This window comes from Bos grunniens, chromosome 26 (assembly GCF_055505025.1).
Source record: "Bos grunniens cultivar Pamir isolate PY7600 chromosome 26, Bosgru_T2T1.0, whole genome shotgun sequence".
Lineage (NCBI taxonomy): Eukaryota > Metazoa > Chordata > Mammalia > Artiodactyla > Bovidae > Bos > Bos grunniens.
This window is the reverse complement of record NC_141190.1, coordinates 31,411,505-31,438,788: the sequence shown is the minus strand read 5'-3', so window position 1 is coordinate 31,438,788 and position 27,284 is coordinate 31,411,505. Positions and strand designations below refer to the sequence as shown.

Here is a 27,284-nt window from a genome sequence, read left to right as displayed (position 1 = left end):
CCTTTAAGAGACAAGCTCCTGTGTACCTTTAAAATGGAATTGAATTACAAAAAATAAATTCACTAGCTTCCATATTCCAGGAATATGTTCACTATACATAGTAAAGTGTTAATGTTATTCGCTCAGTCGTGTCCAACTCTTTGCGACCCCGTGGATTATAGCCCTCCAGGCTCCTGTCCGTGGAACTCTCCAGGCAAGAATACTAGAATGGTAGCCATTCCCTTCTCCAGGGGATATTCCCAATCTAGGAATCGAGCCCAGGTCTCCTGCATTGCAGGTGGATTCTTTACCATATGAACCACAAAGTAGAAAGTGGACCTGTAACATTATTTGGTTTATCTGGTAAGAGCTATAATGCAAAAGGGCAAAATGAAAGTTCTGTGGTCATCTTACCACTGAGAAAAAAGTGGTGGTTACAGCTATCAGGCCTGCTCCCACCCCAAGGCCTTCCCATTGTTCCTCCTTCTACTTAGAACACAGCTTTTCACAGAATATGGATGCCTGAGTCCCTGCTTCATCCAGGTCTCTATTCAAATGTTCTTAGAGAAAGTTTCCCCCTGGTTATTCCAGCTAAAGTAGTGCCCCCCCCCTCCGCAATGCTGCCTTAATTCTCTTCATCAGGCCGATAACTACCTGGCTTATTAGATCTCTTTATAATCAGCTGCCCCTGACTAAAGCATAAGCTCCATGAAGATAGGGTTGTTGTTGGTTTTTTATGGTTTTTTTTTTTTTTCAGTTTTGTTCACTAGTGATATTTCCAGCAGCATCTAGAACTGTGCTTGGCACACATACATTAATAAATATTGAATAAGTGAATGAAGGAACAGCCAAGCAAAGGAGTACTTGGAATACCTCAAGCATTTCTCACGTTGCCAGGTGCCTGTCACTATTGCAAACATGACGTTCTTACCCCATGAGGGAGCTCTCTGCTTTGACAGTTCTTTCCAAATGACAGTGGGTATGAAACACGTTTTGTAATTCCTCTGACCTCTGACCTCTATTCTTTTTTTTTTCTTTTTTGGAGTATTAACACTTTACAATGATACATTAGTTTCTGCTGTACAATGGTTAGATGATTGATTATCTTTTCTCTCTATTTCCTCAGCTACTCAAAAAAAAAAAAAAAAAGCCTGCTAGGTACCAGACAATATATATGAACAAAGAGGGAATGACTGAATAGTATAGTGAGAGACAGGATGAGCGTGAGTGTCAAAGAGGGAAATGTGAGCCAATCAGGGGACATGTTCTGAAGGACAGATGAGGGTAGCCAGACAAGCATGGAGAAATAGGCATCCTAGAAGGAGGAAACAAAAGACACAAGTATCAGAACAGCAGAAATAATGAAAGGAAAGGAGCTAGCTAAAAGGCAAAGAAGAAGAACAGATGAAATTTGAGTTCTTGCTTTGGGTGAATGAAAAGCCTTTTGTAAAGGTCCAGCTCCTAATTGCCTAGAACCCAAACACAGACTGTTCTGTAATGATCCTTAGTGGTCTCATGGGTAGCAGCCACCACAGTCTGTCCTGATCACAGCTGCAGGCAGACCCCACGAAAGGCGGGACAGCTGGTGTCCCAGGCTATGTGTGGGACAGAAACTGTTGCCTGAGCAGCCAGTTCTGCAAACTGTCAGATAAAGCCAAGCCTCACCTGGCTAGACTTTCACAACCAGGAATTTGATGATAACCTTGGTAGAGATCATCTGCCTGATTTCATTTTCTGGTCTGTGAACAAAGAGAGGCAAGAAATGATACACAGAGTTGTTCAGGTCCTCGAGTTCCCTGTAGCTCACCTTAGCCCCAAATACATCCAGTTCACAGTTTTACACCTGATTTTATGAAGAAACCCTATAGGCAACTAGAGAAAACCTAGCCTGTATCGGACATGATACCCAGTGCTCTTGGGTTATGATCTCAATAGACCTGATAACAGCCCAGTGAGGTCACAACACTCATTCCCTTATGGATGAGCAAATGGAGGATTTGAAGAGGTATCATGGCTTTCCCAAGAGCCATTAACTACTGAGTAAAGAAGCTGAGAGCCTCAAGGCTAAATCTGTCTGACATCTAAGTCTGGCGGCCATGCTCTACCCCCTTACATCCAGCTACCTGGTCAGCAAGGTACTCATAAAGCCAGAGGTATTTATTTGGCAAGATGCAAAGTCAGAACGCGATTTGAGAGAACAGATGACAAGGCAGTGGCGAGGAAGGACACTGCACTTGTCCTCGTGGAGCCCCAGGGCCCCAGTGTTCTACTTCCCACAGCCCGGCGTCCCCTTTGCCAGTGCCTCATCAGGGCCAGGGCCAAGTCCCAGGATCTGACTCTGTCCCTGGCTCTGGTCTTCAGTCCAAGCATACAGCATCCAATTAATGCAGCATCCTAAGGAGTTTTTAATGAGGTATAAAGGTTTTAATAAAGGTTTTAAGACAAAAGACGTGAAACAAACCATATACAAAATCTAGACACCATAAGGTTGCTTTTTTCTTTTTAACATTTTCTACTTCTTCCATAGGTCTTAAATATATGAGAATAAAGAAATATGCCTGGATAGAGTAACCAGCTACATAGCTCCTTTTCCTATGAACAACTAGGTAACTGGGAAGATACACAAACAATGGTTTCCAAATATGGAACAACAGTCATTGCAAAGCTCTAATCTCGGGGGGGAAAGGAAAATAAGAGCAGCCCTGTTTTTGCCCTAGTTCTTGACCAGAGGAACTTTACAGACTGTAGACGGAGGAGAATCCCAAGCAGGTGGCCAGTCTTGCTGCACTGTGGATACAGACACTTGGGTCTGAGTGTGCTGGGACAGCTGGACTTCGTGGAGGCAAAATTCCAGAGAAGAGAGAACTGGGCAGAGAAAGAGCTTCAGGAAACTCTTTAATGCACAAGTATGAAGGTGTGCATTAACAGGACGAAACTCCACAGAATCAGGGATAAAATGACCAGGGATCTGTAAGCTGAACACTTGGGACAGCTGAAAAGACTGAAAGAAATGTAAGTCCTAACCAGCCAGGGCAGTGACTCATCACTGATCAGCACTCAGTAGAGAGTCCAGAGGACCATGTCCTCACAGTGGGGCTATACCAGATCTAGAATAAAGGCTTCTATGGTATTGCCCTAACAGAGCTGAAAACAAGCCCTGAAAGAGGGAGGCTGTTTCCCAAGCAACTTAACTCCCTGCCAGAACACAGCTTCATTAAGGAACACTCATTAAGGGAAACAAAACAAAACAACAACAGTCTTATGGGCTGAACTGTACCCCCCCAAATTCATAGGCTGAAGCGCTAACCCCTCTCCATGTGACTGTATTTGGAGATAAGGCCTTTTAAGAGGTAATTAAGCTTTAAATGAGGTCATAAGCCCTAATCCAATACGACAAGTGTCTTCATAAGAAAAGGAAGAGATCTCAGGGAAGCAGGCACACAAAAGGAAGGTCGTTGTGACTGCACTGGAAAAAAAACCAATCACGTGAAACAGATTCAGAAATAGTGGGTAAGATTTTTTTAAACATCTATTATAAACATGCTAAAGAATAAAGAAGGGCTTCCCAGGCAGTTCAGTGGGTAAAGAATCCACCTGAAATGAAGGAGTCATAGGAGATGTGGGTTCAATCCCTGGGTCGGGAAGATCCCCTGGAGAAGGAAATAACCCACTCTGGTATTCTTGCCTGGAGAATCCCATGGACAGAGGAGCCTGGTGGGCTAGAGTCCATAGGGTCACAAAGAGTCGAAAACTACTGAAGTGAGTGAGTTACATAAAGAATTACATGACTATAATGCAGATATAAAAAACATGAAAAAAGAACTGAATGAAACTTCTAGACATGAAATATAGACCAATGTGAAAATTTTACTTAATGAGTTGTATTAGCCAGGGTTCTGCAAAGAAAGACAGCCAATCTGAGATAGGAATTAACTTTAAGCAACTGCCTTGCATAATTATGGTCTTCCCTGATAGCTCAGTTGGTAAAGAATCCACCTGCAATGCAGGAGACCCACTCCAGTGTTCTTGCCTGGAGAATCCCAGGGGCGGGGGAGCCTGGTGGGCTGACTTCTATGGGGTCACACAGAGTTGGACACGACTGAAGTGACTTAGCAGTAGCAGCAATGCAGGAGACCCCAGTTCAATTCCTAGGTTGGGAAGATCCACTGCAGAAGGGATAGGCTACCTACCCTAGTATTCTTGGGCTTCCCTGTGGCTCAGCTGATAAAGAATCTGCCTGCAGTGCAGGAGACCTGGGTTTGATCCCTGGATCGGGAGGATCTCCTGAAGAAGTGAAAGGCTACCCATCCCAGTATTCTGGCCTGGAGAATTCCATGGACTCTATAGTCCGCGGGGTCGCGAAGAGTTGGACACAATGAGCAACTTTCAACTAATCTGCATAATTATGGAGGCTGGAAAATCCAAGATCTGCAAAGGTGGGCTGGCATCCTAGAGACCCAGGGAAGAGTCAGTGTTGCCGTTCACGTTTAAAGCCATCTCCTATGAGGCTTCCTTCTTGCTCAGGGGAGGTCAGTCTTTGTTCTGTTAAGTCTTTCAACTGATGGGATGAGGCTCCCCCATATCTAAAGGGCAATCTGCTTTCCTCAAATTCAAGAATGATGTCTTTAATCAAGAAGACATGTACTTTGTACTATGTACAATGCCTTTGTACTAAATAAGAAAGCTTCAAATTACACAAAACTTCAAATAAAAAACCAAAAGGAAAAATGGATAAATCTAAAATTAGAGATAATAAAAGTCTTCTTATTAATTAAAGTAGCAAAATAAAAATCAATTAAGTGCATAGAAGATTTGAACAACACTGCAACAACTTAACCTGACAGACATTTGTAGACACTACACTCAACAACAGTGAAATACACATTGCTCTCAAATGCTCATGGAAATTTCACTGTGATACGTAATCTGGGCCATAAAATAAATTTCAATAAGTTTGAAAGGGCTGAAACATATTGAATATGTTTTCTGACCACATTGAAGTTCAGTTAGTCATAAACAAGAGAAAATATGGAAAAATCTTCAAATATTTAGAAAATAAGCAAACAGACTTGTAAATAACCAATGGCCCAAAGAAGACATTACCAAGGAAACTAGAAAATATTTGGAACAGGATGAAAGGGAAAACCAGTGTATCAAAATCTGTACCATACAGCAAAGCAGTCCTTGGAGGGTAATGTATAAATTTAAAGATGTATACAAGTAAAGAAAAACAATCTAAAATAAAGGGCCTAAATTTACATGTTAAAAGCTAGAAAAAAGCAAATGTAAGTCTAAAATAAGTAGAAGTAATGAGATAATGAACAAAAATTAATGAAACAGAGCTGACCAAAAAAAATGGAGACTAGCAACAAAACAAAAAGTCACTTTTTGGGGGGGAAAAATGAGTTAAAAAAAAAAAAGAATACCACAAAATGTTAACATTTCTTTTTCTTGGATATTTAGATTATAGTCATTTGATTTTATTCTTTATATTTCATATTGTCTAAATTTTTTAATGAACACTAGTTACAGTCATCATCAGAACATCAACTCTATTTTTAAAATGACCACTTCTGTGTTTATTTCAGAAGAATTTCAAAGCCTTGCTCTGGATTGTCTTTCAGAATTGTCTTTTCTAAAATCTGTTGACCAGGTAAAGTAACAGAGTGGGGACACGGCCTACCCAAGCTTACCACTTTAGGAAAGAGGTCCCCACTCCACTCCTGACAGCTCCAGTCCTGGAATAAACACTCCTGTTTCTGTTCACTACACCCTGTCATGTCCCAGAGAGCGTGATATACCATGAATCCTTGGAACCCACCAGCACTTCAAAGTAGAACTGACCCCTACTCTGCATTTCCCTCTCCTTCTGCTCTCTTACTCTCCAAATAAAGTCTGACCCCTTGTCTTCCTCACCTAGACAGGCCCTTCCCCTCTCCCTCTCATCCTCCCCGCTGCAGGTCAGACCTACTGTTCTCTCTCTCTGCCCCAGAACAGCTGTTACTTCCGTGTGGTAGGAGGAAGTAACACGTGACATGTCCCACTGTATTCTGCAGCACATCTTCTCAGTATCAAATGTGATACTAGACCTGATTCCCATTTGGCAACATGTGTGTATGTCCAATTGGTCAGAATCCTGAGAAAAGGGGAGGCCTTGCCTAACCTCCTGTCCAATATACCATTGGATTCATAACCTGCTCGCCCAAGATGACACATGCTTTTTCCTGATTGAACTGTACATGTGTGACAGATGAAGCTAATTTATGACACAATCTCAAGAAAAACTGGGTTTATCTAGATACTGTGATGCTAAAGACATAAAGCCTGAGTATTACAGTTGGTAAATCTGGTTTTCACAGGAGCACAGGTTAACAAGTCTAACATTACTTATATGCTAAGACTGAACAATAGATAAATACATTATACATGATGAGAATCATGTTCTTCACTATAAAAGAAAGAAGACACAAACAAGGGAGGGGAAGTCTAAAGTGAATCCTGCTGGATTCGAGTCACAGAAATCAGTAGAAACTCATGATTTATTCAAATACATATACAAATGAATACAGAAACAAATGTTGATATGGAATATTACATACGTGTATATGTGTATACTGTATATATCATTTTTCTAGCTCTGTACACTCAGAAAACCTAGAATCAATGATATCCCAGTGGCAATGAGCACAGCTAACACCCAGATCTTGGGTTTTTAAATACCATTTTCCAATAAAAGGAAATGACTGATTCTAAGTCTGGGGACTGAAGCATCTCATAACTTTAAAAAGAAAAAGATATAAGCCAGTAACAAAAAGACAAATACTGCACAATTCCACTTATTCCACAAATATTGCACAAGTAAAATAGTCAAATTCATAGGCTCAAAGAGTGGAATGGCAGTTGCTAGAGGCTTGGGGCAGAGGAAACAGTTACTAGTCATTGGGCAAAAAGTCTCAGTCAAACAAGATGAATTAGCTCTAGAGATCTGCTAGACAATATTGTACCTATAGTCAACAATAATCTATTACAGAAAAACTCCAATTTTAAAAAGCAAGGAATGAGAGAAACAGAAAAAAACACTATTAGCACACTATAGTAACAGTGCTTCAGGCAATATCCTTTGGCTGCTGATTGGTCACTAAGCAGTGTTCAACTCTTGCAACCCCATGGACTGTGTAGCCCACCAGGCTCCTCTGCCCATGGGATTTCAAATTGATTGGTAAAATTTTAAGGAGAAACAGGATATTTGCATAGCCTTAAAGTGTAACTACTGAAATATTTACTAACTACTGTGGAACTTTGAATATGTCCACAAATTCTTTGATACACATCCCTCTAGAAGGTGGAGTTTACTTTCCCTCAGCTTGAGTGATGGCTGGACTTAGCGGCTCACCTCTAATGGACAAAGTACGGAAAGGGGAAAAAAAGGCAATTTTACAGTCGTAGAACCCTGGCAGACACTGCTTTTACTAACTGAACAAAGTTAATAACACCAGCATTTGGTCATACTGACATCATATAACCCCTGATATGAGGTAATGAATTATCATCTGAGATATTCTTCCCCAATATCCATAACCTTAGTCTAATTATGAGAAAATAGACAAAACCAAATTGAATGCTTATAAAACCAGCTTGAACATCAAAAAAAAATTTTTTTAAACCAAATTGAAGAATGCTCTACAAAATATCCCAACAGCATTCATCAAGGGTGTCAAGGTCACGAAAGACAAGGAAATCCCAGCCCCCCAAAAAAACTGTCACAGACTAGAGGAGACTAGAGAGATAAGACAGATGTAAGGCGGTATCTTGGACTGAATTCAGAAACAAGAGAAAAGGATACTCATGGAAAGACTTGGGATATGAAAAAAAGCCTACAGTATAGTAAATAGTACTGCACCAACATTAATTTTTTAGTTGTAAAAAATGTACCATGGTTACATAAGATGTTACCATTAGAGGAAACAGAGTTCCGGAAAAGTATGTGAGATCTCTCTGTACTATCTTCACAATTTTTCTTATAAATCTAGAGTTACTGTAAAGGGGAAAAGGGGGGAAATACGGCCTCAATCAGCAAAGCCAAAAGTTCAGCTTTGAAAGATTAATAAAGCGGATGAACTCCTAGGACAACTGGTCAATAAAAGGGAAATGCAATGAATAATGAAACAAATCAAAAGAAGATCTCTACATAGAACACAACAACGCATTGTGAAATAGGTAAAGAAAATTCAAATAAATGGAGGGATATATCATGTTTGTGAGCTGAAAAAGTTGATGTCAAAAAGATATCAAATTCCAAACTGATCTACCAGTTGTGAGGAATCTCACTCAAAATTTCAGCAGGTTTTGCTTTGGAAATGAAAAAGTGATTCTAAAATCGATACAGAAATGTGCAGAGAAAGGGAAAAGTCTTGAAGAATAACAACAAAGGACTTATGTTACCCAAAGTTAAAGCTTCAGTAATTAAAACGGTGTGCAACTGGCATAGAGACAAACTGGCAAATGACACAGAGGACAGTCCAGGGACATAAACACACAGAGACGCAGTCCTCGGGGCCATAATGAAAGTGAACATGCAGTGCAGAAGGGAAGGCCACTGTTCTAAACTATGGGTGCTGATTCGATTGAATATCCGTGTGGGGAAATATATAAGTCTCGGTTCCTATCACATACTACCCACAAACATCAGTTTCAGATGAACTGTTGGCGTAAATGCCGAAGCTAAAAACATAAGACTTTTATAGGAAAATACAGAGAATATGTTTATTACACTGGCCTTGTACATGTCTTAAATAGATCACAAAAAGCTCTAGCCAGAAAGTAAAAAAAAATCGATAAATCATGCTATATTAAAATTGAGAACATCCACTCATCAAAGACATCATTAGATTTTTTAAAGCCACGGATATATGTATTTGCAATGCATTTATCTAACAAAAGACTCATCCAAAAGATATAAAGAAACCCTATAATCATTAAGTAGAAGAGAGCCCAATAAAATAGGCCAAAGACTTGAAAAGGTGTTTCACAAAAAAGAATATCCAGATTAGCTAAAGTAGATGAAAAGGTGATTGGGTTCATTTAGTCATCATGGAAAAGCAAAGTTAAAAAGTTACAATAAAAAAAAAAACTTACAATCAGATACCACCATGCCCCCACTAGAATTGAGTTGAGTTCAGTCGCTCAGTTATGTCCGACTCTTTGCGACCCCATGAATCACAGCACGCCAGGCCTCCCTGTCCATCACCAACTCCTGAAGTTCACTCAAACTCACGTCCATCGAGTCAGTGATGCCATCCAGCCATCTCATCCTCTGTCGTCCCCTTCTCCTCCTGCCCCCAATCCCTCCCAGCATCAGAGTCTCTTCCAATAGTTATAATGAAAAGGGCAAGTCATGCAAAATGTAGGAGAAGATGTATATCAACTGAGACTTTTATACACTGCTGCTGGTGAGGGTATAAATTAGTATAACTATGTTGAAAAACCATTTAGCAGTAGCTACTAAAAGGGAACATGTGCATTCCTACAATCCAGCAATTTTACTAATAACATACTCAGCAGATATGTACACATATGTTCACCTAAACACACACACACAGATATTCACAGCATCATTACTAGTAATACCCCAAAATTGAAATAACCTGGATGTCCATCAATAGTAAGATGAGTCTTCATAAAAATACAATTGCATGATATGGAGTCAAATAAATCAGAGACTCACAAACATATAATTTGAAGTTCAAAATCAGGTAAAACTGATCTACGGAATAAGTCAGGATAGTGGGTATTCTGTGTCAGGAGGGTGACTGGGGGGAGACATATTAACTGGAAGAGAGCATGAGGGTGGCATGCTGATAATGTTCTGTTTTTTTTGTTTTTTTTTTGTTGTTGTTGTTCTATGTTTTGATCTGGAGCTGATTCAACAAGTGTGTTCAGTTTGTAAATACGTATCATGTGATACACTTATGACTTGTGCATCTTTCTAAATGTATGTTATACTCATTAATAAGGTTTACTGAGAGACAAAAGGTTGTATATATGCCCCTAGAAGGCATGTTATTATATATATGTTAACAGAGAGATATGAGCCCTGGCAGTGGAAACAAACTGGGAGGAAATAAAGATCCCCAATCAGCCGGGATGAAAATCTCTAATTTGTACAACTCCTTTTGGTGAGCAGCCTCAGTTGTCCCACCTTTTCCATTTCTCTCTCTTTTTCCATCTCTAGTTCTTTTGCGAGGTACAGGGTTGGATAGAGACAGCGTACATTAGACTCACTCCATCCTGAACTGTGTTTCCTAACCACTTCACCAAGTCAGGATGCCAAATCTAACAAGAAGCTTTCTGGGAAAGCAGTGCCAGGAAGACCACCTCTAAAGACCAGAGAAAAACAGAGGCAGATGACCCATGTGTCTGCCAAAGCCCTTGGTGAGATAAACAAATGGGTAGACGTGGGGAAAACATGTTCTTTTTGTCAGTAAGAAACTTGAGGCCCTGTCCTTCACCCTGCTATCAATCAAAGTATCTCAGTGATTTCATCTCCAAATAAATATCGCTCTGATGACACTTGTGTCTTGCCTCTGAACCATAAAGTCAAGATTTAAGAACAATGTGGTGCAGGAAGCTTGGGGATTCATTAGGATCATCTGAATGTGTCCTTAGAACACCAACTAAGCTCTGATTTAATGCCAAGTTCTTTCTAATGAGGGAATGGGCAGAACCACATGACTGGCCTGTAGAAACTGGCCTTGAGTTGACCCTCTGTGACTCCCTTCGACCATCTGTCTTTAAAGGGTCCCCTCCATCGTCTGACCTCCTGTGGCACTTCGTGAGTCAGAATGTTCCAGGAATGGAACTACTTCCTGAGTTACTACTATGCTGCTGACCATTTTGAATCCTCATTTGGCATTTGTTGATGTAACTTCCTGGTCATGACCACTCTGGGTATTTTTCCGGACCATGTTCAGGGTCGACTTCCCTACAACGCCCTTCTGAGCATCCCTTCCCCCACCCTGTACCTCCCCACAACACCTGTGCCCCCTGGACACAGTTCTATCACTGCTCACATGATGGCATCCTTCCTTTAGTGGCTTTCTCCCCTACTAGACTTTGACCTTTACAAGGGTGGGGACAGTAACTTATACATCATGTTATCCACAGCTCCCTGCACAGTACGTAGCATCTTTATTGCTCTGATAACACACGTAACACAAGGCAATCTAAAATTCACATCTTAGAGAAATACAGAACGTAGACAACGAAACTTCCCCCAGAATCTTTCTGTCACAAGATAACCACTGCATATTTTGTCCACAGTGTATCAAAACAACAGATTATTAATAATTATATTTTTTCCTGAAGATGAAATCATTGCCTACATGCTGTTTTGCAAATTGCTTTTACCACTAAGTAGTATAAGACAGGAGCACGCTTCCTTGATGAAGCACATGGCTCTGCCTCACTGATTTTTAACAGCTGCATAGGATTCCATCATAGCGAGGCCCTATAGTTTACTTACATTTCTCTTTGGAAAGACTTTCACATTATATCCCATTTTCCTTGTTATACAAACAATAAGACTATAAACTTTTTTGTGCATCTCTCTTTGTGTTCATAAGGGAGTATTTTTCTGGGCTACATTCTAGAAGTTAAAGTACTAGATCTGAAAGAGTAACAGGCAGGAAGGCCAGGGGTCTCCAAACGGAGGAAATAGCCTGCAAGTGTCTGACATTTTTCTCTCTCTTAAGCAGCAGGAGGAAACAAACTAGCGATATTTTTTTCCTTCTCTATACAAATTTAAAAGGAGGTTTCTCTTAAAATACTGTGTTGCCATAATGACACCTGGTTTCACCTGAAGTTAACTATTCGCAAACCTTGAGTTAACCAATGCCTTTTCCTTAAGGAAATGTTTGTCTTAAGCTATGCTAATGTGCTATGCATTTACCCCAGACTCTGTCTTCAAGTCGGTTCCGCCAAATGGCTCAGAACCTACTTGACAACCCAGTATGTTATACTCAGATATTGTTGCCCTAATCTATATAAATGAAACTATTTGTATGGTAATCTGCCCTTCTACGAGATTCAAGTTAATCATTTTATGGCCCAGGATGAACCATTTGGTGCCAAGATTATCCCAAAATGCATCTTATGGGTGAGGCACCTGGTGCCATTCTGAGTTTTAAGACATTCCTTTCTTTCATTAACAGACTGCTAGTGACTATATAACATCCATCTGAAGACTAGCAGGGGGGTACTCTTTCTGCCCCCTTCTGATGTCTATGTCAGAAGCTTTCTCTATCTCCTTTATACTTTAATAAAACTTTATTACACAAAAGCTCTGAGCGATCAAGCCTCGTCTCTGGCCCCAGATTGAATTCTTCTCCTCCAGGGGCCAAGAATCCCAGCGTCTTTTCATTCAACAACAACCTTTCAGATCCTTAGTTTTCATTTCCTTCTGCAGAGAACTGGTGTGGTGTCTGCAGCCAACAGTGCCCAAAAATGATTGCTGACTGACCAAACAATGGAAGTCAATAAAAGAAATGGTCCTAAAAATATAATTTCTGTTCCATTGCTAATGTGGCTTTAGGAAACTGGCCCCTTGTATTGGTTATGATCCCTTAATACAAGCATACACGTGACAAACTCCTCCCCATTAGGCTAAAGACAAAGATGAGGTCTTAATTTAATTTGTTCATTCAGCAAATATTCCAAGCCAACCCTAAGCTATAAGCAGGGGATGGAATTGCCAGCAGTAATTTCTATAAAAAGTTGATGACTCCAGCAGAAATACTGAGCATCATTTACTAGCTAATTTCCCTTTATGCCTCGTTTGCCAGGAAGTTCAACACTCAGTGCTGATAAGAACTCTCTCTGGCTTCAGATTTCTGCTATATGGAGTTGCTGTTTTTAGTTTTCATTGCATTGCTTTGCTACATTTTTTAACCCATATTTCTATCATTCTACAGAAACTGAACTCAAATTCATATCAAGGGTCACAATGATAACTAATTGCTTTATAAAGAATTTACATATGTCATTTAATTTAATCCCCAATTTTCAAAAGTTGCTATGAAGGTCGGACAGAGATCATCACTGTCATCTCATATTTTCAGTAAACTGAGGATCAGGAAGATTAAGCAACTCACCCAAGACATTGCAGCCAGGAAAACACAGCTTTGAGAACCTAACTAGGGTCTCATAATTTTGTAACTGAAAAAACAAAAATGAACTTATACATTGAGTCATATGAATGCCTGAATCCTTCTTTCCCCTTTACAGGTAAGTACACTCACCTTCTCTCACCTGGGCATCCATATCCTCTAAATAATCAAGTAGTTCGTAGTGGAGAGGCAGAGGGAGCAGAAAGTTGCCTTAGTTTCTAACGAGATAAACACTGCTCTGCCCGCCCACCACCACCACACATCACAGTCTTCAACTGTGATTTCTCACTTTGCACCTTAACACAGCTATTTCTCTATCTCTTATGGCTCCTTCTAACTGTTCTAGAATCTTCCAGAAATGTTAAATCACATGACAGAAGGAGTGAAGAAGGAGGTTGAAGGAGGGGTTATGTAGGAAGGATGGGACTGGAGGTGAGGGTGGAGAGAGAAAGTAAAAGAAAATGTGACTGATGTCCCAATGTCCACACTAAAGCCCTTCCTTTTCTTCTTTGCTTCGCTATTTTGATGGAGTGGGAGGAGGATGGTTTTTACACCGCAGCAAAACAAATAGAACTTTGAGCTAACATTTCACAATTTATTTAGCGATTTCCTGTCATTTTGAAAATCTACTAGAGTGGCAACAGTTAAAATTTTTTCCTCCCAGGAGAGTTTAAGAGGCATACACCTGTCACCCTCCCTGCATCGTGTATTTATGACCCAGATCCTGGGCATTTCACAGGCTGGTTTCTATTGATCTTCCCTACCAGCCTCTCTGAATACTTGACTCAGGGCTTTTCCCTGCTCACCCCTGGTATCGTTCATCTATTTCCTTGGAGCTTGCTTACCTGACTATCCAGTGACTTTTGGAACCACCAATCATTCTCTAGATGAGACCTTCAGGCGCGTTGTCTTCATCTGCTCCCAGTTGATGATAATCCCTGGTACCACAGTGCCCTGTGACCACTGCCTGCTGCCCCAGCTCTGTAGACACTGGTACCAATGGTGGTGGTGAACTTTATGTGTCAGCTTCTCTCTCGTTCTCTCTCGTCCACTTTGAAGGGGTTTCAGACCACCTGTTATTCAGAGTCCAAGCTGGCGGAACAAGTGCTTGAACTTTTGTGAATCCTGCATTGCAGCTGAAGTAGTAACGTTCTTCAGTAGGGATGCTCAGAGTCGAGAAAAACTTGTGCTAGCAATTGGTGAAATTTCCAAACTGTATCTCTCTGGGACAGACCTGTGCTCTGAGTACCAGTCTCACACATCACCTGCCTTCTCAACAACTCCACCTGGATGACCAAGAGCAGCTTCAGCATCACAGGTGCAAAAGCGAACCAGCCTTCTTCTCCATCTTCCAACGTCTTCAGTTCCCCATCTCAGGAAATGGCATTTCTATGCATTCAAAGAAATGCTGGAGTCATTCTGACACCTCCTTCTCCCTCAGTCATGAACTTTACCTGCTGGATATTTCTCCAACTTATTCACTACTCTCCCACCTCACTGCTGTCACCCCTTTCACACCACCATGATCTCATGACTCAGATACTCATGCGGCCTCCTGGCTGGTCTTCCTCCTCCTCACTCTTGACTCTCTTCAATTAGCTTCAATAATACAGTGAGCTCTTCAAAAACACAAACCATTACATAGACACTCCGATGGCTTCCTACTGCTTTTAGAATTAAGTGCACAGATTTGGCTTGGCCTTACAAAGGCCCACATAGGTCAGACCCCTGCAAGTCTCTCCAATACCATCTATGCCTTCATTTGTTCAAATGCACTGTGCATTTCCTGCCCCAGAGACTTTGCACATGCTGCTTGACCATATCTGCCTGGAACGCTCAGCTCCTGTTTCACTTCACTCAGTCAACTCTTTATTTGTCAGGTCTCAGCTTAAATGGCACTTACTCCAGGAAACCTTCCTGACCCTCTATAACAAGCTGTCATAGCATCTTGTATCTTTTCATTGTATTTATGAAATTGTAATTAATCATTCTTGCAATTATTTATTAAGTGCCTATCTCCTCCTCCCTCACCCTAATTCCCAAACTGTAAGCTCAGCGAGGGCAGAGACTATACAGGTGCTCCCCTACATTCTACACATGCAACCATGAACGAGACAGACGCAGAGTAAATGCTCAGTAAAGGTCTTGGGGAGGACAGATGGGAAATGAAGCTGAAAGAACAGGAGGGAAGGACAATTTGGTTCTTTTCTGAACCAATTTCTCCTTTATCTTTGGAATGCAGGAAATAAGAGTTTCCTAAGTGACTTGAAGGAAAGCTGTTTTTGAAGAAGTATATGCATTGGCATATATATTTTTTCTTTCTTCCTCATTAATAAGGAAATCCAAAAAAATCCAAGCTTAGGCTTACACCTAAAATTCAATTAAAGTGGGACCATTTAAATGAAAATCATCAATTAATAAAAGGCTGTGTACAGAAAACTTGCCTCACTATGGCAAAACCACCACTTTCCTGCATTCCAAACAACTGGAATAAGCAAAGAACCAAAGAAATTCCTGGTGTCTATTTTACTTTTTGTGTGATAATCTTCTTTTAAGAACCTTTTCTTCCCTCTTTCCAAAAATTGCACAGGTCTTTCGGGGATATTAAAAATTTTCCAAATCTTTGGCAGCATCAGTGCAGTTCTACAATTCATTGCTGTCAACTGAAAATGAGAAATGTCCAAACCCAGCTGCCAAGCCAGAGAGTCAGTGCAGCAGGGTTCACGCCAGTCCAATGTTTCCTGAGCTCAGGGCTGCTGAAGGTAATGAGACCGCATGACAAACATCCAGACGCATCCATTCCACAACCAGCATCCAAGCCACAGCTGTCGCCTGGAAAGATCGAACACTAATACTAAGCTGCGACCCAAGCTACCGTTATAACTACCTTTATGTACTCACAGCTTGGCTACTTCTAACTGCTGAGATTCAAAGAAGGATATAAAAGACAGTTGGGGGCAAGCCTGATGCCCACCTGGAAGGTTATTTGAGTAACATCATTGTTTGGTTTCTACAACACCTCCTGCATATTATCAAGGACACAGAAAGTCTTGTACCTCATTTGGCTTCTCTGTAGCCATTGCCCACAGAGGACTCCTTTTCTGCAGGCATTTCTCAAAGAATTGTCTTGAGCTGTAGCTGCATAGAAGAAAACTGCCCTTATGTTTTCCATCCAAGTATAGGCCAAAGAATTGATGCTTTTGGACTGTGGTGTTGGAGAAAACTCTTGAGAGTCCCTTGGACTGCAAGGAGATCAAACCAGTCCATCCTAAAGGAGATCAGTCCTGGGTGTTCACTAGAAGGACTGATATTAAAGCTGAAACTCCAAAACTTTGGCCACCTGATGCGAAGAGCTGACTCATTGGAAAAGACCCTGATGCTGGGAAAGATGAGGACAGGAGGAGTAGGGGATGACAGAGGATGAGATGGTTGGACAGCATCACCAACTCAATGGACATGAGTTCGGGTGGATTCCGGGAGTTGGTGATGGACAGGGAGGCCTGGCGTGCTGTGGTTCATGGAGTCGCAAAGAGTCAGACACGACTGAGCGACTGAACTGAACTGAACTGATAGACCATAAGCATTAGAATCATGGGGTGGAGGGAACTTGTGAAAATGTAGATTTCCCAGCCCCATTCTGAACCTCTGAGGAAATTAAAATAAATCCACTGATGGAGAGTAACAGGGACCAAGAGTGTAAGAGCCATGGATGTGGGAGAGGGGAGAGGCAGAGTGCTCAAGGCAAAGGAAAGAACACAGGAAGATTCTACATGTGGACATGCTTCTGAGACTAGAAGGGGGTCTGTGTAATGGGAGGTGGGTGAGAAGGAGACCAGAAATGATGGGGAGGGAAGGCACGCCTGGCCAAGGTCGAGTATCGTGGGTAGTGTTTGTTTTGCCAAGATTGCTCTGATGCTGAGTGAAGAGGAACTCTGGAGGGCAAGAGAACTCAGAAGAACATGCAGATTTGTATGAGGTTGGTAAAAGTAGAAAGAGAGAGATGGACAAATCCCAGGTATGAGGCAGAATTGACACAGCCCAGTGGGCTGACGGTTAGGGTAAGAGGGAGAGAATCTGGGCCCACAGCCAGAAGGTTTGCAGCATCCACAGCAGGAAGGTGGCAACTTCAGCTCATATGGGCAAGACTGGGAGAAGACGTGGGCAGCAAGACGTCCCCATGAACCTGTTCAATGAGCTGTCTTACCTGGAAGGTAGAGATCATTCCACCCGCATAAATGGCTTTTGTAATGATTAGAGATAATATACACAAGGTTCTTTAACAATAGGAACTCAATTAATAAAAATATTTTCTTATTTTTTAATCAAGCATCAGAATATTTGGGGGTACACTGGACACATTTAGGCTAATATTTCTTCCTTTTTTCTTTCTAAAAACACCATTTTGAAGCTAAACTGAACGATGCCCACCACTCAAGTCCAACCTCAGAGATTTTGCATACAAGTCATCTCTGCCTCCACCTAACTCCAGTGCCCAATATCTGACACTGCACACTTAATTCACTTTGCCCCACTTCATTGGAAGGAAACATCCAGAGCCATAAGAATTCTGTTCCAAAGACGTGTGTGTGGAGGAAGCTTGTCAATGGTCAATCTCACACGCCAATGGCTTTTCCAACTCTCCGGTCTCACCTCTACATGTCTCAAGCCCACAAGTCTCCAGGTTTCCCAGTTCAGAGCCAACAACCACAATTTCACCTCTCCTGAGACCTAAAGGTGCTGCAAAGAAAATTAACCTCACACTTCAAAGGGGAGCAGAGGAGACCCCCGCCCCTGGTGATGGGAGGAAGTGAGTACTCACTGGGAAATCCCTGAAGTCCATTTTAAATGATTTAATGTGACAAGGAAGAACACAGCCCCGTTCACACCAGAAGAACCTGCATGGGCTCTAAGGAATTAAGTGATCCTGAAAATGTTTGCTGGAGGAACAAGAAGAGTCACGGGGGAGCAAGCAAAACGTCACCCAGAGTAAACTGTTCCCTGACATCAGGTGACAGCTCAGCCCCTGTGCCTTTCATCAGGTTTCAGGAAGGCAGGCTTGACATCAAAATCCTCTGGCTGCCAAGAGGAGGAAAGTGATGACTGTGACTACAGGGACAAGTATGGCCAGAAAAATAAAACTGCTCAATAACTCCAAAGCACCTAGAAAATGTCATGATTGGGGACAGAAACTGGGAGTTTATCACATCAGCCTTAGTAAAGGAATAGTCAAGCCTATCTGTTCCAGGACCACAAGCTGCTGCTGCTGCTGCTGCTACTGCTAAGGCGCTTCAGTCATGTCCGACTTTGTGCGATCCCATAGATGGCAGCCCACAAGACTCCTCTGTCCCTGGGATTCTCCAGGCAAGAACACTGGAGTGGGTTGCCATTCCCTTCTCCAATGCATGAAAGTGAAAAGTGACAGTGAAGTCGCTCAGTCATGTCCGACTCTTAGCGCCCCCATGGACTGTACCCTACCAGGTTCCTCCATCCCTGGGGGTTTTCCACGCAAGAGTACTGGAGTGGGATGCCATTGCCTTCTCCAGGGACCACAAGCAAAGGGAAGTAAAGCCTTCGGGACACTCAGGAGCTGGGGAGTTCAGTCCAGAGGAGGGAGCAGTACTCAACAAGGGACCAAGCCATTTGCCCTCCTGCCGTAACAACCAGAAACAGGCAGAGAGGTGACCAAGGGCAAGAGCAGACTGGCTGAGAGGGTGCTGAAGTGGCTACCAGCCCCTCCTCATCTCTCCTAACAGAGTGGACTTCCCAGCTCTCCAGGTGGATTGCCTGCATGCCGGTCTCTCTAATCAAGGAGAAGGCAATCTCCAGAGGCTCAAAAATATGTTCAGCATCACTTGTTCATCCAACTCTTTTCAACCCCATGGACTGCAGCATACCAGACTTCCTTGTCCTTCACTATCTCCCAGAGTTTGCTCAAACTCAGCATCACTGGGACTGGGACAGATGTCATTACACAGCTGTAGTCACTGGTCAAAGGTGTGTGAGACCATTCCATTGTCCTCTCACCAAAGCTTCTGCCACAGAGCATTTAACCCAGGTCCTGGGGACAGTGTTGCGTCACCAGCATCATGCTAAACAGAAGGGTGTCGACCCATTTATAAATTATCTTCCAGCCCCAAGTCATTCAAACATTCAATAACCTTGAATATCCCCTGTCAGGACTGCAGCTGAGGGGGGACAGCAACACCCAGCAGAGTAACAGTAGAGACACGCCTTTCCATTGGGCAGCTGCTAGCCGAGGATGACTCGTGTCTGGTCCAGTGAAGTCTAAGAGGCAGGGGTGGAGGAGCTTTTCAGTTTAATTTTGGAGACACAGCAGAATGTAATCAGTTTACGAGTTAAACAGAGACATCTGTCTGGTTCTACCTGAGACCTCCCAGCTTGCTGTGCTTAGCCCAGAGTGCTTTTTAATAACACAGTAGGATCAAGATTGAGAAATGTACATAAACACCAAAAGATGGAGAGCAGAGCTGCTCCCTTTCTATCACCTTCCCCTCAACCACAGATTCCCCACCTCCCTGCTCTCTCCAACAGGTGAGAACTCTCACGAAATGTCACGGCACCCAGAGGGGCATCACTAACTCAATGCACATGAGTTCGAGCAAACTTCAGAGACGGTGAAGGACAGGGAAGCCTGGTATGCTGCAGTTCATGGGGTCGCAGAGAGTCAGACACGACTGAGCAACTGGAGGGGCAAGAGGGGCAGCTTTCAGAAGAAGAAAATAATGTCCTTCAAGATGGGGTCTTCCCTGTACTGCCCCTAGTTACAGGTCCCCAGTATTGCTGCCACTGGCGGATACCAAGGGCCTGGAAGAAGCATCCAATCGGTCATCCAATGGGCATTTACTGAGCACATGCTCTGGGCCAGGCCCTTGGCTAGATGCTAAGGAGACAAAACATGATAGACACACAAGTGACTTGCAAGTGAGAAGAGAGAACAAAAACGAACCAGCGCGCACATGAGCAAGGCTACATGGAGAAAAAGTTAGGACTCCAGGGGAGACAGAGATGGAAGAGAGGGTCACTGGAGCCTGAGTGTTTGCTTGAAATCAGGGAGGAACTGCTCAGAGGACAGGAAACCTGGGGCAAAACCTGGAGGCCATGGAGAAGGCAGCTCTCAGCAAAGGGAGCAGAAAACGTATCACAGGCACCCAGTGGGCACTGCCATGGAGCCATTCCCAGGCGTGCAAGATGAAGAGAGACAACTGACAGATGTAAGGAATTATGCGCAAAGCAGTTCCGCCTCATCCACGGGTCTGGCAGTGTGCATCAGGTACATGCACATTTGCATATAAGATGTCCCATGTTCCTTCCATGGCTGGAGCGCCCAACTGGCTTTATTTAGCAATTCCAAGGCAGATCCAGGGCACATAAATAAATGGCCAGATCACAGGTCACAGGCCACAGAAAACCTCCTGCACTGACACCAGGGTTTCCTGCTCTTCTTCATTCTGAAGGTGGCATCACATGTTTTATGAGGGAAACCTCTTAGACACCACAGGGAGCACGGCACCCTTCCCTCCAAAAGATTTGGAGCAGAGACAGAGCTCCCTCTCATTTTACAGTGAGCTTGGGGCTGGATTGATGCTGGGTCATTGCGCCCCATTAAGGTTGCCATGGTTACACCAGGCCTGTGGTACCTGGACTTTTGATGTGCTGGATACAGGGGCAATAGCTGCTCTGCTTCTCCTATAATTTGCCAGGGGAGTGGCAGAGAGGCTCAAGGTAGAAATGCTAGATGGGACCCCAGTGTATGGAGAGACTACAGGTGGGTAGGGCACATCCCTTATCACTGAAAAAGTAAGACCCTTTCCTAAACCCACTAGCCTGTGAGTGGCCAGGAGGGCAGGGACCCAGGCTGCTAAACTGTGGTCTCCTCCAGCATGTAAAACAGACCTGGCACATAACAAACTCAATCAACGTGACTGATTCATTTTGTGACACAGAAAAATATTTGCAAAAGCATTCAAACGAACAATCCACCTTGGGCTCCACCTTCTACAGAAGCCAAGGGGGTAATGAGGAGGTTCCAAGGGAAACCATGTGCCTCCCATTGCAAACTGGAGATCAAAGAGAGTGAAGCGTCTCCAGATAAAAGGAAGGCTCTGAACATGTGGGCAGAGAAGCAAGTCAGTGTCAGCCCTCCAAGTGGCAGATATTAAGATAGTGTTAGATGCACAAGAGGCTTTTTTTGGGGAGGTGGGGGATGCCTGTAAAGGATAAGAGGAGAGGAAGCAGGAGAGGGAAAGGAGAGCTTTCAGAGCATGATGCAGACCTAATAACCAGGAGAAGAGGCAGGGGAGAGGAAATGAGGTTTCAGGGCAGCTCTGGCAAAGCCTTGGCCAGGCTAATGGAGAGGCTCCAAGAAAAGGCTGTCTGTTAGAAGGATCCCATGCTGAGGAGGAGTGGCCAACTCCAGTGATCCCACAGCATGCAGTCATGAGCTGGATGGACCAAGGGGAAATGTGGTCTCACCATGAATATGGTGTGGAATCCAAAGTGAGACAGCTGTCTGCCCCCTGCAAGGAGATCTGAGCCTCCATGACTACCCAGGGTGGGGGGACATTTGAGATGGGTAAGGAGTCTGGAACCAGTATGGCTGGAGGTGTGGGGAATGTCTTCAGGCCACAAAAGGAAGATGAGGAGGTGACTGGGAGGCTGTGCCTCTCCAGGCTAGTTGCCTACCCAGTGTCTGCTCTGCCCTTCCTGCTTAAACCCAGAAACACCTCAGACTCCCTTGCAGCTATACGTGGCCATGTGACCCAATTCTGGCTGGTGAGATGGAGGCAGAAATCTACTGGAGGTTGACAAAAAGGGACCAGCTCAACTGGCATGTCTGTGGCGGATGCTCTCCTCCCTTCTCCTGGAACAGAAGACCTGAGGCCCGCAGGGGAGCAGCCCTCTTATTACCGCAAGGTGATAAGCCTGAGGATGAAACCCACATGCTTGAAATGGCAGAGCACAAAGACAGAGGAAGTCTGGAAAACCGACACCAAGATGGAGCTGCTGCACGTGAGAAGCTCACTTTCAGAATTCTTGTTAAGAGAGAAAAATAAACTCCCATGCAGTTTAGGCATAAGAGTCAAGCTAACACTCCATGCAGCCAAGCCAGGGTCATGAATAATCCAGAGAAGATTCAGATGGAGGGTAAGCAATGGAACTCTTTGTGTTTAGACAAGACATTCAGTAAAATTCCTTCCACAGTGTGGTTGGATAGTCTTGGGTGATGGGGGTTTCTGAAGGGAAGTGGGTGTGACTAAGCTGCTTTTTTTTTTTTTTAACTTTTTATTTGGTATTGGAGTATAGCCAGTTGGGAGCTTCCCAGGTGTCTCAGTGGTAAACAATCCATGGAAATGTAGAAGATGCAGGTTCAATCCCTGAGTCAGGAAGATCCCCTGGAGAAGGAAGTGGCAATACACTCCAGTATTCTTGCCCGGGAAATCTCATAGACAGAGGAGCCTGGCAGGCTAGAGTCCATGGAGTCACAAAGAGTCAGACATGGCTTAGCGTCTAAACAATAACAATAGCCCATTAACAATGTTGTGACAGTTTCAGGTAAACAGGGAAGGGATTCAACCACACATATCCAGGGATCATTCTCCTCCAAACTCCCCTCCCATCCAGGCTGCCACTTAACATTGAGCAGAGTTCCCTGTGCTATAAAGTAGGTACTTGTTGGTTATTCATTTTAAACCTGCTCTGTTTTTAAAGCACACATTTAAAAAAAAAAAAAAATTTGTTTTTAAAGGGCAAGAGAAGAGGTTGTCCCAAAGAACCAACGACCTGCTCTGTAAATGAACGACTCCCAAAGCATGCCCTCAGTTTGCAATCTAAGTGCAGAAATGAAGCACAGAAACTTGACCATAACCTACACGTTAATCTTAACATTGTATGACTTCATCCCCAGGCCACTCTTGTGCCCACGCCCATCACACATGAGGATGGACATTAGTAACACTCTCAGGACTCTTTCCCCTTTGGGCCCAGGGAAGGTTTGGCATCCTCCCTGCCCTCAGGCAGCCCCTGCCACTCTGCTGAGGTTGGCCCTTGAAGTGAGATCTATTTACCTGGCTGGACGTCATCTGCAAACTTGAGGATTTTAGGCCACAAAACAGAAAGTTGAAAGATATCATATCTCAGACTTAGGACAAATTTCCCCTAGGGATCTCTGGAATAGCATTTCAGATACCACTGGACATGAAACAGCCACCCAAAGCCACCCACTCACTCTGTCCAACATTAGAAAGTGGTCCATGCGACTCAGCCCTTCACGTGGTCACAGCAGGAACTCCTACTTCTGAAACTCTGGGAGGAGAACTACCCAAAACCGCCACCCTGACAAACACTACACATTTGTGGTGATGGAAGAGAGATTGCCAGGCCACACTTCACTTGTCAACACGTCCATTTCAGAATGTCAGCAGAAGCGTTGACTTACCATCACTGCTCTGCGGGTCAAGCACTAGCAATCTGATCAGTCCTCTGTGTTCTTTGAAGGCACAGCTCATGGTCCAGAAAATTAATTAAGGCCTCCAAAGGATAAAGAAAATTATGATCTTTCCAAAATGAAACCAACTGCCCTCTGCTCTCCTCACATCCCCAGGAGGCTTACATGGAGTCAACCTTCTCATCAAAGAGCAAGTTCCACATCCTTTTCCAGTTGCCATAACAGGAAGAAGCTCCCCACGGACCGTTTCAGCTATTTCTTCAGTCTGGAGAAAATAGATTTGATTAACAATCATGTAATTACATTTCCAATCCAATGACCATTATCATTGGATGGGGTGACCTTGGAGCTTCAAAGGTGAAGTCCAAATGACAGTGAAGAGTTTGGTAAAAGGCATGTCACTGGTGATGGAGGGAGGCTTTATGAGTATCACAGGCACCATCTGGTTATATGATGGAGTCCTATCCTTTGGCAGACTTTTTTTTTTTTTCCTTTTTATGGGGTCGGGGGAGGGCAGGGTAGATAAAAGACAGAATATTTATTTGGGAAACAACAGTTTCAAAATTATCTCCTGAATTCAGAATCTACGGGCCAGAATATACACCCTAAGCGAACAAGTGTTGTTCTTTTAGTCACTCAGTTGTGTCCACGTAGCCTGCCAGGCTCCTCTGTCCATGGAATTTCCCATGCAAGAACACCGGGTTGCCATTTCCTTGTCTAGGGGATCTTCCCGCCCAGGGATCAGACCCCTGTCTCCTGCACTGGCAGGCAGATTCTTGACCACTGAGCCACCTGGGAAGCCCAAGCGAACAAGTGAGGTCTTCATTAATTGCTCACTTATTAAATAAAACTTTTAATTAACTGATTAGGTGGAGTAGTGCATCTCCTACACTTTCATGATAAGAATCCCTTAGAGTGCTAGAGATTAATTCCATTAATTAACACACTGGGCCTGAGATGGGACAGTAATTTTAAATTTTTAATTTTACAAATTCCTCTAGATGATTTTAATGATCAAAGAAATTTGGGGAGCACTGAAGAAACATGCTTTTCTGCTTCCTTTTCAGATTTTAAGACTTGAACACCTGGTCCCAGAATGACCCAGTCTAGTTCTAGGAAAGGAAAGTAAGTCTTCCAAACATTTGGTTTGGTGTTTCCTAGAATACACGGTTTCTCATTTCCATTTCTGGCCCACTTCTTCTAGATCAGGTCTTTTTTGGAGGGTCCATCTTTTTTGAGTTGATGCATAGCAATCCAATTTTTAAAAATTGGTTTAATAAAAGATTGTCACATTTAATTAAATCATCTTCGCTTGCTTTTGTCTTGTTCCCCTTTTCCCTGAAACTTGTGTTAAGAAGTTAGGGTGCTTTGCATAGATTCAATATTCTCGCTTTTCCACCTTACATCTCCTACTGATGACCCCATGTGGACCAGCCCAGATCTCATTGTTTTCTTAAAAGGGTCCCATTCCCTTTGACCTCCCAGTCAAGATAATGTCTCCTTCATCCAAGGTCATTATCTTAGAAATGTAGTAGATGAAGAAGTGAAAGTTGCTCAGTCATGTCTGACTCTGCAACCTCATGGTCCATGGAATTCTCCAGGCCAGAATACTGCAGTGGGTAGCCTTTCCCTTCTCCAGGGGACCTTCCCAACACAGGGATCGAACCCAGGTCTCCCACATTGCAGGCAGATTCTTTACCAGCTGAGCCACCAGGGAAGCCCAGATGAAGAAAAGGGATAGAGACAATCATGGAGGATGTTTCACCCTCTTGTCTGAGTTCACCTTGGCCTTGAGCCCCAGCTTCAGGTTGGGAGGGTCAGGGAGCTTCTCTTTAGGTACAAAGGCACTGATGGGGCAGGAGGCCGTGAAGCTCGTGGCCAGGCTCCAGGCAGGGCTTGCGCTCACCCTGCATGTCACTGGAGGTCACATCCAAGCACAGAAACAGCCGGTCGTGTGGTCCACGGTTGTGTCCTCCATGCTGATGCTTGCCCATCACCACGTCTGACTGGAGCTCAAGGTGTAGGCTGCAACTGTAGGCCGCACAAGGACCAGCGAGCCCTCGGGATGCAGCTGGTGGAGGCTTCAGGAAGAGCTCCAGCTCACTGAGCATCTCCTCAACATGGCCTCAAGGTCCCTGCCCATGCATACAATGCTCACCCCCGACTCCCAGGAGCTGGACACCAGCCTGGTGGCATCCACACTTCTGCCCATGGCCCCCAAAGACACTGGGACACTGCCTGATAGGCCATCGGATGCTGCTCGCTGACCAGAGAGGACCAGCTACCTCGGAGCACTGTCCCAATGACTCTGCTGGGTGTCCAGCACCCATCCCCCTGGGAACTGCTGTCCAGAGACTCCCTCAGGGCTGCGTGGCCTCAGGACATGGCCTGGTCCCTGGAGAGATGTGCAGGTTCTGGCCACAGCCTCTCAGGTCACCATCAGGCCCGCAGCAGCCCCGAGCAGGGCCTACAGACTTTGCCTAAAAACAAACTTACCTCTAGTAAGTTGAACAGATGAAATTAGGAAGAGAGAGGCAAACAGAAGCTGGTCCCATAGAAAAGGGGCTTAAAAGCAGGCGGCACAAAAGGCAGGTTGCTGTGTTCTGCTCTCTCCTCACCATCTCCCACTCCTCCTGCCAATGCCCAGATGGCTAAGATACCCATCTCCAAGCACGGGAAGCCTCAATTCCAGCTGGAACTCCCAGCTCCCTCCTCAGGACTTAATATCCTAGCCATTTGCCTCAGCTGCTTGGTTCCAGCACTAACTGCCCATCACTGACTTAATTACCTTCTTCGCAACTTGAACTAGGCTGTTTCACCTGTGCTGTTATCTAGTGGAGAATCCTTCCTGTGTGTTAACCTGGCAAAGCAATGGCCCCAGTTACTCAAACTCTAATCTAGGTGAAATCTGTGCTTGCTGTTTAGTTGCTAAGTCGTGTCCAATTCTGCTACCCCATGGACTGTAGCCACCAGTCTCCTTTGCCCTTGGGATTTTTCCAGGCAATACTGGAGCAGGTTGCCATCTCCTTCTCCAGGGGATCTTCCCTGACCCAGGAATCAAACCCGCTTCTCCTGCTTGGCAGGAGGATTCTTTACCACTGAGCCACCAGAGAAGCCCAAAAGCTTCTGTCAGTTCAGTTCAGTCACTCAGTCAAGTCCGACTCTCTGTGACCCCATGAATCGCAGCACACCAGGCCTCCCTGTCCATCACCAACTCCCGGAGTTCACTCAGACTCATGTCCATCAAGTCGGTGATGCCATCCAGCCAGCTCATCCTCTGTCATCCCCTTCTCCTGCCTCCATTCCCTCCCAGCACCAGAGTCTTGTTCAATGAGTCAGCTCTTTCCATGAGGTGGCCAAAGTATTGGAGTTTCAGCTTCAGCATCAGTCCTTCCAATGAACACCCAGGACTGGTCTCCTTTAGGATGGAGTGGTTGGATCTCCTTGCAGTCCAAGGGATTCTCAAGAGTCTTCTCCAACACTACAGTTCAAAAGCATCAATTTTTTGGCACTCAGCTTTCTTCACAGTCCAACTCTCACATCCATATATGACCACTGGAAAAACCATAGCCTTGACTAGACGAACCTTTGTTGGCAAAGTAATGTCTCTGCTTTTGAATATGCTATGTAGGTTGATCATAACTTTCCTTCCAAGGAGTAAATGTCTTTTAATTTCA

General features: G+C 44.0%; 1 long non-coding RNA gene across 3 annotated transcripts in view; it reads right to left on the bottom strand.

The window, feature by feature from the left end:
- LOC147344328 (uncharacterized) overlaps positions 1 to 26,779 on the bottom strand; it is a 32,526-nt gene extending 5,747 nt beyond the window's left edge. The window contains exons 1-4 of one of the 3 annotated variants that reach the window (XR_015155744.1): positions 26,104 to 26,779; positions 23,773 to 23,872; positions 23,599 to 23,690; positions 13,988 to 14,531 (exon numbers count right to left, since the gene is read on the bottom strand). This is a non-coding gene — a long non-coding RNA (uncharacterized LOC147344328). Of the gene's footprint in view, positions 1 to 13,987; positions 14,532 to 21,391; positions 22,671 to 23,598; positions 23,691 to 23,772; positions 23,873 to 26,103 lie in introns of those variants that run through there. The other 2 variants (XR_015155742.1, XR_015155743.1) reach the window with 2 other exon arrangements.
- Positions 26,780 to 27,284: the final 505 nt, after the last annotated feature.